The sequence below is a fragment of the Leptodactylus fuscus genome, chromosome 1 (genome assembly GCF_031893055.1).
Source record: "Leptodactylus fuscus isolate aLepFus1 chromosome 1, aLepFus1.hap2, whole genome shotgun sequence".
In the NCBI taxonomy this organism is placed as follows: domain Eukaryota; kingdom Metazoa; phylum Chordata; class Amphibia; order Anura; family Leptodactylidae; genus Leptodactylus; species Leptodactylus fuscus.
This window is the reverse complement of record NC_134265.1, coordinates 111,676,958-111,694,196: the sequence shown is the minus strand read 5'-3', so window position 1 is coordinate 111,694,196 and position 17,239 is coordinate 111,676,958. Positions and strand designations below refer to the sequence as shown.

The following is a 17,239-nucleotide window of genomic DNA, read 5'->3' as shown; positions in this document are numbered from 1 at the left end:
GCACCTTATAGAAGCTCTATCTGTGTACATTTGAAAGGCTGGCCATCCACCCCCTCATTGTAAAAGATAGAAAAACACCGAGCACACTTTATAGTGTAGATAGTCTATTCACCTTTTTAGATAATTGTAATGAATGTATCAGACCTGGTGGCCTCTTACCTGGTTTGGTTGTGACAGCGTTCACAACTCCGTACTAAGGTGTATATGATACCAGGTATGGGGAGCAGCACGTCTCAAAGGCACCAGTTGTGTCAACCGGGGAAGCAGCAGAGGAATAGGGCAGGACGGCGCTCACAGGTCCAATAGATTTTATTAATAAGAAGAATTGCACAACGCAAATAATCACAGCGTTTCGGGCTGGACGCCCTTTCTCAAGTGCGTATCTTGCAGGAAAAAGACCAAGGAATAGCTGATCCTTAGTATCTACAGGTCTTTTTCCTGCAAGATATGCACTTGAGAAAGGGCGTCCAGCCCGAAACGCTGTGATTATTTGCGTTGTGCAATTCTTCTTATTAATAAAATCTATTGGACCTGTGAGCACCGTCCTGCCCTATTCCTGTATCCACCCCCTCATGGATTGTAGGTGGCGACTGAATGTTATAACAGAACTAGCAGTACCCGCGACTTCGTCTGCGGAACCCTGACCCCCTGCGCGACCAACTTGTAGCGCCGCGCAGGCTTCTTCCTTTGCCTTATGTCCACAGCGGCTCCCTTTTCCTCATCTCCCCCCTGGCGCCCGACAACTCCCTTTTTTCCTACCCACTCCCTCATGTGCTCGCTTCTTTCTCCTACCCCGTGCCCCTTTTCCCCCTAGCCCCGTGTCCCCCCCCAACCCCATGCCCCCTTCTCCCGTGTTACCTACCCCATGCCCCCTTTTTCCCACCACCCCATGCCCCCTTCCCTGTCTTACCTACCCAGTGACCCCTTTCCCCCCCCCGACCATGTTTCACCTTTCCCCCCACCAACCTGTGCCCACGGCCTTACCAAACCCCGGGTTTCCCGTGCACCGATGTTACAGGGGTGCCTATGAGGGCCCCCCTCCTGTGGCAAGCCATGTGCCCCCATTCCATCTGTGGGCGCTGTCCCCGTCCCCCTTCCAGGGGCCCCTGGGTTTACCTGCCCAGGCCCCCCCATTCCCGTGTCCCCCACTGGACCAGCAGCCTCCTCACTCCCAACACCCCACCCCTGTCCCTTCTCAAAGTCCCCTAAATCGCCTATCGTCACAACCCTTCTCCTGCGGCCGAATGACACTGTAGATAGCCCTGAGCAGACATCGGCGACATCCCCAATGGACATGCAGAGTCCAGAGGCCGCAGCCGCCACGGGACAGCAGGTCGAACCGGCGTTCCACACCGCGGCGCAGGCGACCCCCTGTCCGGCCGCAGCACAGCACTGCGGTCCTGTGGTAAGCCCACACAGGCGGGGCAGTGTCCGTACTTCTTGCTGCCCCAGAGTATGGGTGCTGGTTCAGGACGCTCTGGACCTCTGAGAGCCGCCATGTTCTTGTGGACGCCGGCCGGCCGATAGCTCCGCCCACATAGAGAAGCGGCACCCATCCAGGTGAGCTGCTGATGGGGCTGGGATGACGTCATCCCAGGTCCTACAGCGTCCCAGGTCCTGCAGAGAATTCAAAAGTGAAAAGCACCAGACACGGGAGTGAATTGCGGTGGTGTACAGGAATTCCATGTAGCCTATCGATCAATCCGGGACCCAAGGTATGTATGTGCGCAATTTCAGCCAAATCCGTTCGACCGTCTAGGTGTCATTGCGTCCCTTTTCCAACCCCCCTTCCCCCCCTGACCCCTTTGCACCAACCCCCGCAATCCCGGCCTCGGCCTCTTCCCCTGCCTGGGGTTAGGAGCTAGGCCCGAGAGGGCAATAGGGAGTTTGTGGCTTGCTATGCTGAAAAGTGTGTGGGATTGCAGAGCTGGTGGTATGAGCTGTGGTTTTGTGGGGATCCTGACAAAAACGTATGTCTGCGATTGTGACGAAAAGTAGCCTATCGTTCAATCCTGCCTAGGAACTATGTTTGTTGAAAATTTGAGCCAAATCGGTTGAGCGGTTTTTGCGTGATGGAGGAACAAACATCCAAACACACATATGCACATGTATATATGCTCCACCATTTACCACTTGGGCCTGTTTGCATCCTGCTGTGAACCATTGCTTCACCTGACAACAGGTAAATGTGGCCACTTTTTCAGTGATGTGATTTAAAATGATGTCTTTTCAGACAAATTATATAATACAAATTACTCTAAAAGCTGACCATACAAATTATACAGTATAATACACGTTACTCTAAAAGCTGACCATTACTCTTGTAATAGCCGTTCAATTGTTCATTATTCCATCAAAGCATATGTCAGGTTATACTGTTAAAGGCGTTGTAAAGGATAAGTTTGGGTTTTTTTGTTGCAAGGGGGCCGGGGATGTTGAAGAAAAAAAAACCCAAAAATCATACTCATCTGTCACACCACGGTCGGATCCTGCTGCTCTGGGGTCTTGTTTTGATGGAAGTCCCTGCCGCATGTCACCGCTGAGGCCAAGCAGCGGCTTAAGGAAAGGACATGGGATGTTACAGGTAGTGATGTCCCATGTCCTTTCTTTAGGCAGCTGATTGGCCTCAGTAGTCACATGTGGAAAAACTTCCACTGGAGGAAGACCCCGGGAGCAGCAGGAATGTACCATGGTGGGAGACTCTACCACCAGGGGCAGGTGAGTATGGGTAATTTTTTTTTTTTTTCACCTTCTCTAAAAATAGTTTATCCTGGACAACCCCTTTAAGGCGTAGGAGCCTATGGTGGTGCTGCAGTCATAGAACTTATAACCCCTGACATCTGAAGGATCATTCTACAATGTGTCTGAAGTGGAATATGCATGTTCTGCTTTTCTGAGAAAAGCTAGCAGTCATTGAAGATCTCTCAGTGGAGACATCAGACGTCATACTCCAGCAATTAACAGCGCCCGCAGAGCGTGGTATGTGACGCCTAATGTGGGTCAAAGCCAGAATTCCTTCTCTGACTTCTGTGTAATCTCTTCTGGTGTATAGTATGTCATGTTACATACATGCATAAAATATACCAACCCTGGCAGCGTTATTTTATTGTGTGCAATTAGTTTTATATTGATGTTATTGATTTTTTCATTTGTTGTACAATCTTCTAATTCTTATGTAATTGTACATAAGCCTTATTCTCAGATTTTGTCCACTTCCGTATAGTGTGTCGTGACGTACAGTGCCAGCCGCAGAGCCCCTATAAACAGTATCAAAGTCACTCTTCCATGTATAAACTGTGCGATCTGTATATGATGATGATAAAAATAACAAACTCTGCAGACAGGCTTTGTAAGCCTCAATAAAAGTTGTTTTAACTATTTTCTTTCCACAGTATACATAATAGAGGGAACAGAGGTCAAAGTGTCTCCTCAAAGGAGCTTTCCAGCTATCTGTTGTTTCTTACAACAAAAGCAGTCTACAGTGATACTGCTGCTCCTGTTCCAATCCTGTCCAGTCTCCACAACTCTTTACTTCCTGGTGCTGATCTTGACTTACAGCAAGTAGTCGAGAATGCCCAGTAGTCGATCATTGGCCACTGACGTTAACAATGACTTGTTGAACAGCATTTTGTGTATGTTGAGCAGGACTAGAAAGTAGAGAACCATGGGTATCATCAGGACAGGAGCAATACAGGAGTGAGTATAACTAGTGTTTGAGCCGGAACATGCCGGAACTCAGTTCCAGCATAAAGACAAACTGTCTTTCGGTATAAAGAATCCCACAACACCGCTATCATTATTCCCGGGGGTCTTTTCAGACCCCCTGAGTATAATGATCAGAGGGCTAGGAGAGGTAAGGGAAATAAAAAACACTGTTACTTACCTCTCCTGGCTCCAGAAGGCTTTGCGCCTACTTGGTGATGATACAGACATCACGATGGCCGGGCTTGTGTCCTTATGCATTGCGACGCAAGCCCAGCTCAAGTGACGTCTCTTCTATAACTGAAGAAGGCCGACATCAGCCAGGAGTGCGGCAGAGCCCAGAAGAGGTAAGTAACAGTGTTTTTATGTTTGTAACCTCCCCTGGGTCTTCCAATTATTATACTCTGAGGTCTGAAAATCTTTATTCCCCCTAAATTTTTTTCTCAATTTAAGCACTGAGTATAACCCCACATTCACACAACTGTCAGTGAAACTAGCTGTTGTGTGTTGACCGGACTTACTGGCCTGAATAGTATGGTGAGGGGGACTCCTAGTAATATAGTTATCTATAATGGTAGGAGTCCCTGCCCCCCAACAACATACTGGAGCGTTCCGATTGTGTGAAACTTGGTTGTGTGAATGCAGGTAGCTGTTTTGTTATTTGCTTATGCCATGCTGCTTAGTTTTTAGGAAAAAAAAAATCACTGTGAAACACTGTGTAATTGACGACAGACAATATGTACAGCAGCTTGTCACTTCCTCTTCTCCCAGGAAAGCGTTTTCTTCCAGTGGACATTTTTCTCACCCATCTCTCTCAGCTTTATGGGAGACGTGTTCTTGTGTATAGGGAGGCACACTATTACATACTCTGGGCGCACTCCACATAGTTATATGTACTAACACTGGATGTTTTGTGCAAACACTGACAGCAGTAGTAGTGTTGTATATATGCAGTATATATACATGCTTATTAGACTATATACAGTATGTCCCAGAAGCCACATGCTACTGTGGTCATGTGATGCGCTGTAGTGGTTGCCATGGTAACTGTTTTTCTTCTGTGTTACAGAGCAATATAGAGCCACGTCACATTTCACCTCACACTTGTGTCTGCCTGTAGGGCGCTGGGCGGGCTCAGCCAACGTGCTGCAGAGTCTGCACCTTGCAAGTTATCAGCATCATAGACAGGAAACCAAGTGCAGCACAATTACATGAATATACACTCACCGGCCACTTTATTAGGTACACCATGCTAGTAACGGGTTGGACCCCCTTTTGCCTTCAGAACTGCCTCAATTCTTCGTGGCATAGATTCAACAAGGTGCTGGAAGCATTCCTCAGAGATTTTGGTCCATATTGACATGATGGCATCACACAGTTGCCGCAGATTTGTCGGCTGCACATCCATGATGCGAATCTCCCGTTCCACCACATCCCAAAGATGCTCTATTGGATTGAGATCTGGTGACTGTGGAGGCCATTGGAGTACAGTGAACTCATTGTCATGTTCAAGAAACCAGTCTGAGATGATTCCAGCTTTATGACATGGCGCATTATCCTGCTGAAAGTAGCCATCAGATGTTGTGTACATTGTGGTCATAAAGGGATGGACATGGTCAGCAACAATACTCAGGTAGGCTTTGGCGTTGCAACGATGCTCAATTGGTACCAAGGGGCCCAAAGAGTGCCAAGAAAATATTCCCCACACCATGACACCACCACCACCAGCCTGAACCGTTGATACAAGGCAGGATGGATCCATGCTTTCATGTTGTTGATGCCAAATTCTGACCCTACCATCCGAATGTCGCAGCAGAAATCGAGACTCATCAGACCAGGCAACGTTTTTCCAATCTTCAATTGTCCAATTTCGATGAGCTTGTGCAAATTGTAGCCTCAGTTTCCTGTTCTTAGCTGAAAGGAGTGGCACCCGGTGTGGTCTTCTGCTGCTGTAGCCCATCTGCCTCAAAGTTCGACGTACTGTGCGTTCAGAGATGCTCTTCTGGCTACCTTGGTTGTAACGGGTGGCTATTTGAGTCACTGTTGCCTTTCTATCAGCTCGAACCAGTCTGGCCATTCTCCTCTGACCTCTGGCATCAACAACGCATTTCCGCCCACAGAACTGCCGCTCACTGGATGTTTTTTCTTTTTCGGACCATTCTCTGTAAACCCTAGAGATGGTTGTGCGTGAAAATCCCAGTAGATCAGCAGTTTCTGAAATACTCAGACCAGCCCTTCTGGCACCAACAACCATGCCACGTTCAAAGGCACTCAAATCACCTTTCTTCCCCATACTGATGCTCGGTTTGAACTGCAGGAGATTGTCTTGACCATGTCTACATGCCTAAATGCACTGAGTTGCCGCCATGTGATTGGCTGATTAGAAATTAAGTGTTAACGAGCAGTTGGACAGGTGTACCTAATAAAGTGGCCAGTGAGTGTAGTTTAGGCTGCAGTGGTCTTTTCCATATGTTTCTATGTGTGTAGATATGTCATACTTGTCTTTCCTCCTGGTGGCGGCTTTCTCACCAGACAGTGGTATAAAGTTGGGAGTGTGTTTGCCAGGAGTGCCCACTAACTGGGCTTAATGGACCTCTTCCCGCCAGCACTGCTTCTATGGCTAGAGAACATGTACAGAGACTCACAGGTCAGCGCACAATAGCAGGAGAGAGAGGACAAGGTGGGTTATAAACTGAAAATATTAGCATTTTTATGGAGGCGAGGGGAGGGGGCTCTGTAAATGGGAATGCAACAGTGACATATTTCGAGGGGGCACTATTATGAGGTATGAAGTAGGAATGTCCTGCAGCAGATTATAAACAGAGTCACTAAGAAGAGATGCTCTGCAGTTGCTTGAGAAGGATAGTCTGTGATGATGTATATACAAAGTCAGTCAGGTGAATATATACTAGAGAGAGATGCTCTGCAGGCAAGGGTGTATCAGGGATGGATGCTCTGCAGTGATATATACACAGTTTCAGACAGGTAAGTGTGTACCAGGGAGGGATGCTCTGCAGTGATGTATGCACAGGGTCAGTCAGGTGAGTGTGTACCAGGGAGGGATGCTCTGCAGTGATGTATACACAGGGTCAGTCAGGTGAGAGTGTATCAGGGAGGGATGCTCTGCAGTGATGTATACTCAGAGTCAGTCAGGTGAGTGTGTACCAGGGAGGGATGCTCTGCAGTGATGTATACATAGGGTCAGTCAGGTACGTGTGTACCAGGGAGGGATGCTCTGCAGTGATGTATGCACAGGGTCAGTCAGGTGAGTGTGTACCAGGGAGGGATGCTCTGCAGTGATGTATACACAGGGTCAGTCAGGTGAGAGTGTATCAGGGAGGGATGCTCTGCAGTGATGTATACTCAGGGTCAGTCAGGTGAATGTGTACCAGGGAGGGATGCTCTGCAGTGATGTATACAGGGTCAGTCAGGTACGTGTGTACCAGGGAGGGATACCCTGCAGTGATGTATACAGGGTCAGTCAGGTGAGTGTGTACCAGGGAGTGATGCTCTGCAGTGGTGTATACTCAGGGTCAGTCAGGTGAGTGTGTACCAGGGAGGGATGCTTTGCAGTGATGTATACATAGGGTCAGGTGAGTGTGTATCAGGGAGGGATGCTCTGCAGTGGTGTATACTCAGGGTCAGTCAGGTGAGTGTGTACCAGGGAGGGATGCTCTGCAGTGATGTATACACAGGGTCAGTCAGGTGAGTGTGTATCAGGGAGGGATGCTTTGCACAGTGATGTATACTCAGGGTCAGTCAGGTGAGTGTGTACCAGGGAGGGATGCTCTGCAGTTATGTATACAGGGTCAGTCAGGTGAGTGTGTACCAGGGAGGGATGCTCTGCAGTTACGTATACAGGGTCAGTCAGGTGAGTGTGTACCAGGGAGGGTTGCTCTGCAGTGAAGTATACAGGGTCAGTCAGGTGAGTGTGTACCATGGAGGGATGCTCTGCAGTGAAGTATACAGGGTCAGTCAGGTGAGTGTGTACCAGGGAGGGACGCTCTGCAGTGATGTATACAGGGTCAGTCAGGTGAGTGTGTACCGGGGGGGATGCTCTGCAGTGATGTATACAGGGTCAGTCAGGTGAGTGTGTACCAGGGAGGGATGCTCTGCAGTGATGTATACAGGGTCAGTCAGGTGAGTGTGTACCAGGGGGGGATGCTCTGCAGTGATGTATACAGGGTCAGTCAGGTGAGTGTGTACCGGTGGGATGCTCTGCAGTGATGTATACAGGGTCAGTCAGGTGAGTGTGTACCAGGGGGGGATGCTCTGCAGTGATGTATACATAGGGTCAGGTGAGTGTGTACCAGGGGGGGATGCTCTGCAGTGATGTATACAGGGTCAGTCAGGTGAGTGTGTACCAGGGGGGGATGCTCTGCAGTGATGTATACAGGGTCAGTCAGGTGAGTGTGTACCAGGGGGGGATGCTCTGCAGTGATGTATACAGGGTCAGTCAGGTGAGTGTGTACCGGGGGGGATGCTCTGCAGTGATGTATACAGGGTCAGTCAGGTGAGTGTGTACCAGGGGGGGATGCTCTGCAGTGATGTATACATAGGGTCAGGTGAGTGTGTACCAGGGGGGGATGCTCTGCAGTGATGTATAGAGGGTCAGTCAGGTGAGTGTGTACCAGGGGGGGATGCTCTGCAGTGATGTATACAGGGTCAGTCAGGTGAGTGTGTACCAGGGGGGGATGCTCTGCAGTGATGTATACAGGGTCAGTCAGGTGAGTGTGTACCAGGGAGGGATGCTCTGCAGTGATGTATACAGGGTCAGTCAGGTGAGTGTGTACCAGGGGGGGATGCTCTGCAGTGATGTATACAAGGTCAGTCAGGTGAGTGTGTACCAGGGAGGGATGCTCTGCAGTGATGTATACAGGGTCAGTCAGGTGAGTGTGTACCAGGGGGGGATGCTCTGCAGTGATGTATACAGGGTCAGTCAGGTGAGTGTGTACCGGGGGGGATGCTCTGCAGTGATGTATACATAGGGTCAGGTGAGTGTGTACCAGGGGGGGATGCTCTGCAGTGATGTATAGAGGGTCAGTCAGGTGAGTGTGTACCAGGGGGGGATGCTCTGCAGTGATGTATACAGGGTCAGTCAGGTGAGTGTGTACCAGGGGGGGATGCTCTGCAGTGATGTATACAGGGTCAGTCAGGTGAGTGTGTACCAGGGAGGGATGCTCTGCAGTGATGTATACATAGGGTCAGTCAGGTGAGTGTGTACCAGGGGGGGATGCTCTGCAGTGATGTATACAAGGTCAGTCAGGTGAGTGTGTACCAGGGAGGGATGCTCTGCAGTGATGTATACATAGGGTCAGTCAGGTGAGTGTGTACCAGGGGGGGATGCTCTGCAGTGATGTATACAAGGTCAGTCAGGTGAGTGTGTACCAGGGAGGGATGCTCTGCAGTGATGTATACAGGGTCAGTCAGGTGAGTGTGTACCAGGGGGGGATGCTCTGCAGTGATGTATACAGGGTCAGTCAGGTGAGTGTGTACCGGGGGGGATGCTCTGCAGTGATGTATACAGGGTCAGTCAGGTGAGCGTGTACCGGGGGGGATGTGTACATAGGGTCAGTCAGGTACGTGTGTACCAGGGAGGGATGCTCTGCAGTGATGTATACACAGGGTCAGTCAGGTGAGAGTGTATCAGGGAGGGATGCTCTGCTGTATACTCAGGGTCAGTCAGGTGAGTGTGTAACAGGCAGGGATGCTCTGCAGTGATGTATACTCAGGGTCAGTCAGGTGAATGTGTACCAGGGAGGGATGCTCTGCAGTGATGTATACAGGGTCAGTCAGGTACGTGTGTACCAGGGAGGGATGCTTTGCAGTGATGTATACATAGGGTCAGTCAGGTGAGTGTGTATCAGGTCATACCAGTGGTGTATACTCAGGGTCAGTCAGGTGAGTGTGTACCAGGGAGGGATGCTTTGCAGTGATGTATACATAGGGTCAGGTGAGTGTGTATCAGGGAGGGATGCTCTGCAGTGGTGTATACTCAGGGTCAGTCAGGTGAGTGTGTACCAGGGAGGGATGCTCTGCAGTGATGTATACACAGGGTCAGTCAGGTGAGTGTGTATCAGGGAGGGATGCTTTGCACAGTGATGTATACTCAGGGTCAGTCAGGTGAGTGTGTACCAGGGAGGGATGCTCTGCAGTTATGTATACAGGGTCAGTCAGGTGAGTGTGTACCAGGGAGGGATGCTCTGCAGTTACGTATACAGGGTCAGTCAGGTGAGTGTGTACCATGGAGGGATGCTCTGCAGTGAAGTATACAGGGTCAGTCAGGTGAGTGTGTACCATGGAGGGATGCTCTGCAGTGAAGTATACAGGGTCAGTCAGGTGAGTGTGTACCAGGGAGGGACGCTCTGCAGTGATGTATACAGGGTCAGTCAGGTGAGTGTGTACCGGGGGGGATGCTCTGCAGTGATGTATACAGGGTCAGTCAGGTGAGTGTGTACCAGGGAGCGATGCTCTGCAGTGATGTATACAGGGTCAGTCAGGTGAGTGTGTACCAGGGAGGGACGCTCTGCAGTGATGTATACAGGGTCAGTCAGGTGAGTGTGTACCGGGGGGGATGCTCTGCAGTGATGTATACAGGGTCAGTCAGGTGAGTGTGTACCAGGGGGGGATGCTCTGCAGTGATGTATACATAGGGTCAGGTGAGTGTGTACTAGGGGGGGATGCTCTGCAGTGATGTATACAGGGTCAGTCAGGTGAGCGTGTACCGGGGGGGATGCTCTGCAGTGATGTATACAGGGTCAGTCAGGTGAGTGTGTACCAGGGAGGGATGCTCTGCAGTGATGTATACAGGGTCAGTCAGGTGAGTGTGTACCAGGGGGGGATGCTCTGCAGTGATGTATACAGGGTCAGTCAGGTGAGTGTGTACCGGGGGGGATGCTCTGCAGTGATGTATACAGGGTCAGTCAGGTGAGTGTGTACCAGGGGGGGATGCTCTGCAGTGATGTATACATAGGGTCAGGTGAGTGTGTACCAGGGGGGGATGCTCTGCAGTGATGTATACAGGGTCAGTCAGGTGAGTGTGTACCAGGGGGGGATGCTCTGCAGTGATGTATACAGGGTCAGTCAGGTGAGTGTGTACCAGGGGGGGATGCTCTGCAGTGATGTATACAGGGTCAGTCAGGTGAGTGTGTACCAGGGAGGGATGCTCTGCAGTGATGTATACAGGGTCAGTCAGGTGAGTGTGTACCAGGGGGGGATGCTCTGCAGTGATGTATACAGGGTCAGTCAGGTGAGTGTGTACCAGGGAGGGACGCTCTGCAGTTACGTATACAGGGTCAGTCAGGTGAGTTCCCGGGCAGGTGCAGCAGAGCTGACAGTAAGGACTGCCTCACCCACACCGAGCCTCTGTCTTCCCTCCTCCTCCTCCTCCCTTCTGACAAGACGGCTCCTTCCCTTCCCTCCACCTATTTGTAATGGTCCCTCCTGGATGGCAGTCACGTCCCTCCCTCCTCTTGTCTCCTCGTGTTAGAGAACAACCTCTCGTCCTCCCCTCTCTCCTCCCATGGCTCTATAGAGCGGGGCCGCTTGGTAGCCTCCCTCCTCTATGACAGAACAGCCTCTCGGCCGCTTCCCCCTCCTCCTGTGTCACAGGACACACTGAGCGCCCCCCTGCCTGCTGTATGACAGGACGCTCCTACCCGGCTCTCCACCATGAAGGGCTAATGGTCAGGACAGGAGACTAGCCCAGGCACGGGAGTGGGGTCGGCCGTGTGCACCTATGTGAGCCATGCTGGATGCGCCCCCGAGGTGGATGCTGCAGTAGGTAAGAGGGGTTACACGTTACCCTTCACTGACCCTTCCCTCATCCCCATCCTTATTACAGCTGGCTGGCTGACTGACTGACTGGCGGGGAGATGTGCATGGCAGTGAAGGTGCAGGGTGCGGCTGTCACGGAGAGGGCTGCTGTGTGCAGGGTGGGTGCTGCCGATGTCTACATGTGTGTGGCTGTGCCAGTAGAGGACATTTCTATGAGGAGACATCACATCTGATGGTGACCTTCTCCCTCCCCAGAGATGCTACATTGTAGCGGCATCTGCTGCCATTCCTTCCTCCCCTGACTCCATTTCCATAGAGTTCATCATCTTCCTTCCTGACTGGAAAGTGGGGAGCAGTGTCATTTGGCTGCGGCACACATTGCCATCCCTCTACTATGGCAGTGGCTACGTGGAGCAGATGTGCCTCCAGCTTCCTATATAGCCCATGTGCTCCTGCCGGGTAACAGCTGTCATCTGCAGCAGAATATGTGTCAGATGTGAGCTGGGGATGGCACTAAGTGACTGGCACTGATTTCTGGGCTGTCTGGATGTTCTACATACGTACAATGTGGCGGTAATGTCAGCCTCAGAACAGGGGCTGCAGCACAAGTCTGCTTTGTTGCATTGGATTTGCAGTATGGCTGGTTGCTATATGAAATGTACTGGCCCTTTAATAAACTCTATTGCCCATCACTGCTGCCCTGAGTAATAGGGAACTAGGGCAAAGGCTTTGTGCCAAGACAAGGTACTGGTACTCACATTTCCTCCTATTCCTGATAACAGTAATGCGTGGACCGTACTCCAATAACTGGCATTAATGCGCTGCTCCTGGTTACTATATACAGCAATGATATGGCGGCAGTTCTGGGAACAGATGACACCAGTAAAGAGGTGTTCATGTGATTTTTTTAACCTGTGACAGAGGGTCTATGGAAACTGCACGTGTCGACTTGAAAACTGCTGCCGACTGGTATTATTGCTGTCTCTGATAAGACTTGTGTAGTGTTAGTACACTGAAGGATCATGGTCTAGCATTTGCGGATCATTTCCAAGACATAATATAATCCTGTCACATCAAGGCCCTACACAAAGTGTCACTATGTAAGTCTATAGAGCATTTGTGATCCTGGAGTCCCCAGCATAGATATAAATAGCTACTAAAGCTGCAGTTGGGCCTGTGGAAAAGAAAGTTAAATGTATTATTCAGTATAGCATAATAAAATAAATATTAATATATATTTATATGAAAAAAAAATCAATTTGCCCTGTTTGCAGCTGTTGATCAGGAACTGTAAACTGATGTGATCACCACCGCAAGTTGCGGATCTCGGTGGTCATATGAATCCAAGCTGTCAAGTTGGTACGACAAGTGATCAACTACAGTAAAGTAACAAAAACCAAACACCAAAAGCATTGTCTTGAGTGGTGGGGCATTGCTTTTTGTTTTAATGTTTATATTCTGGATAATTCCTTAATGTTGGCTCTGTCCCTGTGCACCCATATATAAACAAAGAGGCATGGAGGCTGGCTCCAGGGTTTGGTGGGTTTTGATTTTTGTGATCAAAAACACAGTTGCTGGGTGACAGCTACTACTGGAAGCCATTACAGTTCTTTCGGTATAGACTCTGTTCTGCTTGTTCCTCAGTGACATTTGTTGGTAATGCTAGTTTTAACAGGGTTCCTGTATGTCCCCTGCATGACTGCAGCGTCAGGGACTGCTGGCGAGAGCCAAGTACTGTACTCAAATAGGGCAGCAAAAAGCTGGTAACAGATCCCTTTAAGTCTAAAGCCGTACATTGCGGAAATGCAGCTTTTTTTGTTGCAGTTTTTTGAGTCAAAGCCAGGAGTGGATTGAGCAGAAGGTAGAAGTAGAAGAACTTCCTTTATATTTCCCATTGCTTTTGTAGACATTCTTGGCTATGGCTCAAAAAACCACAACAAAATCTACAACAAAAAAAGCTGCATCTCCACAACATGGGGCCTCAGCCTTCAATATGACCTTTCATGTCCTCTAAGATGGGGCATGTTATGTACCATTAAAAAGCAGACGGTGCACTGAATTCACCAGATGTTCAGTTTTGCAGGTAGTTGCCTCAGTTCTAGAGATATCAGTGTGGTTAGTTTCAGCTACCAATAACAATGCACCGTCAGGCGGGCTGGCCTCATGGCTGTGTCCTCACCTTGAGCTGTGAGGCTGGCCCCTCTGATTATATGGTGATATCTATAGATAGAACTAACAGCATTAATACCTCTGGAACTGGATCAGATACTTGCAAACCTCAAAGTCTGCTGAATCAATGCATCAATCAGCTTTGCAATAGTATGTAACATGCCATAAGTAGGTGGACATGAAAGGCCCTCTTTCACCTTTATTTATAAGCTTGCAAGAATATTATAGACTGAAATTGACAATGCCTGCCTTACCACTGAAGTCTTAACACATCTGTCCTAAGAGGTTACTCCCCTTTCTACACCACCAATCTATTGGAGTTAGAGTTGGACAATTCTTAAGACTTCTAAGGGGGCGTTCACACTACCGTCGGTGTCCGACAGGTAGTGTCCGCTCCTAGTGTCCGCTCAAAATCTGTCACGGACATTAGGAGCGGACACTAGCTGTGTCCGTGACACCTGTCATTCATTTCAATGGGCATCGGGTGCGTTCTTTTGCACTCCGTGCCCATCCTTCCCTGTCCGCAAGTGAAGATGTCCGACTTCTCAAGCGGACAGAAAAACCCTACATGCAGGGTTCTTCTGTCCGCTTGAGAAGTCGGACATCTTCACTTGCGGACAGGGAAGGAAGGGCACGGAGTGCAAAACAATGCACCCGATGCCCATTGAAATGAATGACAGGTGTCACGGACACAGCTAGTGTCCGCTCCTAATGTCTGTGACAGATTTTGAGCGGACACTACCTGTCGGACACCGACGGTAGTGTGAACGCTCCCTAACAATTTGCAGTGGATAAATCTGATGTACAGACAGCTGTTCAGGCTAACCTTTCCCATTTTCCCACCTACTTTTCTAAAGAGGAGGGCGCAGTGAAAAATACAAAAAGTTGCATATACTTAAATTGCAACTTTTCTTACAACAAAATTCAGGAATAGCTATGCGTCAGAATTTTGGTATAAGAAAAGTCACAAAATAAGGATTTGCAACTTTTTGAACCATTTGCACAAAAATGCTGTACCTTTTTGCAACATTTAAAAAAATTGACACAAATTATACCAATGCAGACTCCATCAGAAGTGACTTTAAAAATACCCTTGGTGATAAGTCTTCTCCAATGGGAGTTATGGAAAGAGCAGGACAAGCAGCCCACTGACTCCAATAGTGAAAACCCATTTACTGCTATGGATAGAGTGTCTGGTAAAAACCTACAAATCAGTGGTCATTGAAGTATTCTGCCCAAAAGTGATGGCCCCAAAGGTGGGACCCACACCTCAAGCATTTATGGCATATCCTATTTATGGCATTGTCACTGTATTCTCTTCATTGTGCCACCTTTCTCTATGACACCCCTGTTTATCTGACATGTGAGACATGACCAATATGTTAGTCTACTCCAGAATACTAAAGGAAGGACTCCAAGATGGCTCATTGCTGAAGTCCATGACTATTACTTTCAGTGTGGCTGTATACGTGTACGGCTGGCCATTTTTTTTATCTTGGATATGTAGTGTTAGTGAAGTGCCAAGGGAATATCAATGGGGTGCATCTGATTCTGATGACCGGACAACATAGGTTCACAGTAAAGCTACCCAAACAGATTCATATTTTATTAACAGTGATCCTGTAGGTTTAGTATTCCTCACAGTCTAATCTGGAGGTGTTTCTGGCCACTTTGGTCACTAATGCTATGATACTTAATACTTATGCCTGATATATTTACAAGTGATCACATGTTGTAAAGAATCTGATGGATGAGTTGTCTTTTGGTTGGATGAGACTATAAAACTAGAAAATCACAAATGGAGAATTCTGCTGTGAAAATTCACTGAGTGCATATAAGTTAAGTCAGGGGTTCGAAGCTTGAGAGATGCAGCATATGCAGAAAAAAATTCAATAAGAACTGAATGGTGGATAAGTTCATATCAGGCATACACAAGTTGTGGAGATGGGAAACCAGGACTGAGATATAGTGTGCAGTGCTGTTCGCTGTACTCCACCCCAATCCCATAAGAGCTGCATCCACTTTATAGCCATATGAAAGACATCCACGGTGCCTCTGTAACAGTGACAGCAATAGTATACAAACACAAGCAGAACAGTGCCCCATAAGTGTGACCTTCAGCCTCATTGCACCATCACAACCATAACTAGATCAACTATAACAGTGACAGTCCCAGTGCCCCTATATCATAACAGTGATAGCCATACAATAACCACATATATAACAGTAAGGGGGCCCCCTTACTGAGGGGGTTACTTGTGAGAAGCCAGTAAGATAAAGACATCTAGCTGCCTAGACAAGCAGCTTTCACATACTATATAGCGCTCTGCAATGCTGTCACCTGTGAAGACAAGCTGCAGTTCTGTAATGTACAGGTAACTAGGCAAACAGCACAGAGCAAACATGGCAGGCTCTGAGGAGTGGGATAGTGAAGGCTGCTAATAATACATTGCTCTCATTCTCTGGCTTACACGGGATTCATGAGTGGTTGGTGTAGACCAGTATTCAATGTGGTCTTATCATGTATTTACTAGTCTCTTGGTAGTACATGTATGTGAGGGTTATGGTGTTTAGAATATGAACATATTTTATTATATATTGTATGAAAAAGTTATTGATGTGGCTGTTCCTATTGGTTAACTTTCACCTAAAAACATGTACTTAGAGGAATTCTGGGATAACTCACTTCTGAGCCCCTCATCTTTAGCTTTTCATCACCGGCTGACCCATAAGGTCTTTATTTTCCTCAGCAGTGCTCCTGGTGAAATTAATGAAAAATGAAATTACATTGAACACACAATCTGATCTGCAAACTGGTTGGAGGGTTGGAGGAGATGAGCTACAACCAGGTACATCCCTGCTTTTTCTGTATTTAGGAGTCCCTTGGTGGTCGTACTGAGTAACAGCTATCACTATGCTCATAGGGCGGCCAAACATTGAGTGAGATCATCCACTGAAGCCCAGATTGAGCAGGGAGTTCAGTCACCAAGTCAGGCTTGGGTCACAACTGCCATGTTTTGTTCTGTTCGATCGAAGTAAACATTTTTTCCTGCATTGCTTTTCAGTGCTTCAATTATACCTATAGGGAAACTACAGACATTTCCGTAGGTATAATTGACATGCACACCACGGTTTTGTTCTGCGGCGTTTCCACTGTGGGCCCTAGCCTAAAACAAAATTATCAGATGACAGACAACAATGGATTCTGAGGCACTCTTTTTTGCCACAATGAGGTCCATTGGGTATCCATTATTGTCCCCATAACTTTGCTAGACACAACAGCCATACTTTCAGGACTTTTTCGTGTACGGTTTTAGATGGACACTGGAGGCGCTGGATGCAACTTCAAGTGCAGATGTGAATGTAACCTTAAACTATAGTCTCACGACCATGATAATTTTTCCATATCCATTTGTCTATTTTTGATGGCTAAATGTCATCCGTATTGCAACCAGTTTTAATAGACCATTCAAAAAGGAATGATTTTCATAGGCCTTTTAATTAAATAATTTTTTTTTACCAAATTCACTAATCCATTTTTAACATCGCTCAGATGTAAATCTGTTTCAGGCTAAGGCCCCATGTAGCTGCG

At 48.2% G+C, this 17,239-nt stretch overlaps 2 protein-coding genes across 2 annotated transcripts in view; one reads left to right on the top strand and one right to left on the bottom strand.

Annotated features, from left to right (window-relative positions):
* Positions 1 to 17,239, bottom strand: part of RSPH14 (radial spoke head 14 homolog) — a 172,739-nt gene that overhangs the window by 24,559 nt on the left and 130,941 nt on the right. The window lies entirely within an intron of this gene.
* The window catches only part of GNAZ (G protein subunit alpha z), a 109,634-nt gene continuing 103,672 nt past the window's right edge, over positions 11,278 to 17,239 (top strand). Inside the window, exon 1 of the mRNA XM_075276490.1 lies at positions 11,278 to 11,485. The gene's annotated coding sequence lies outside the window, so the exon portion shown is untranslated. The remainder of the gene's footprint in view (positions 11,486 to 17,239) is intronic.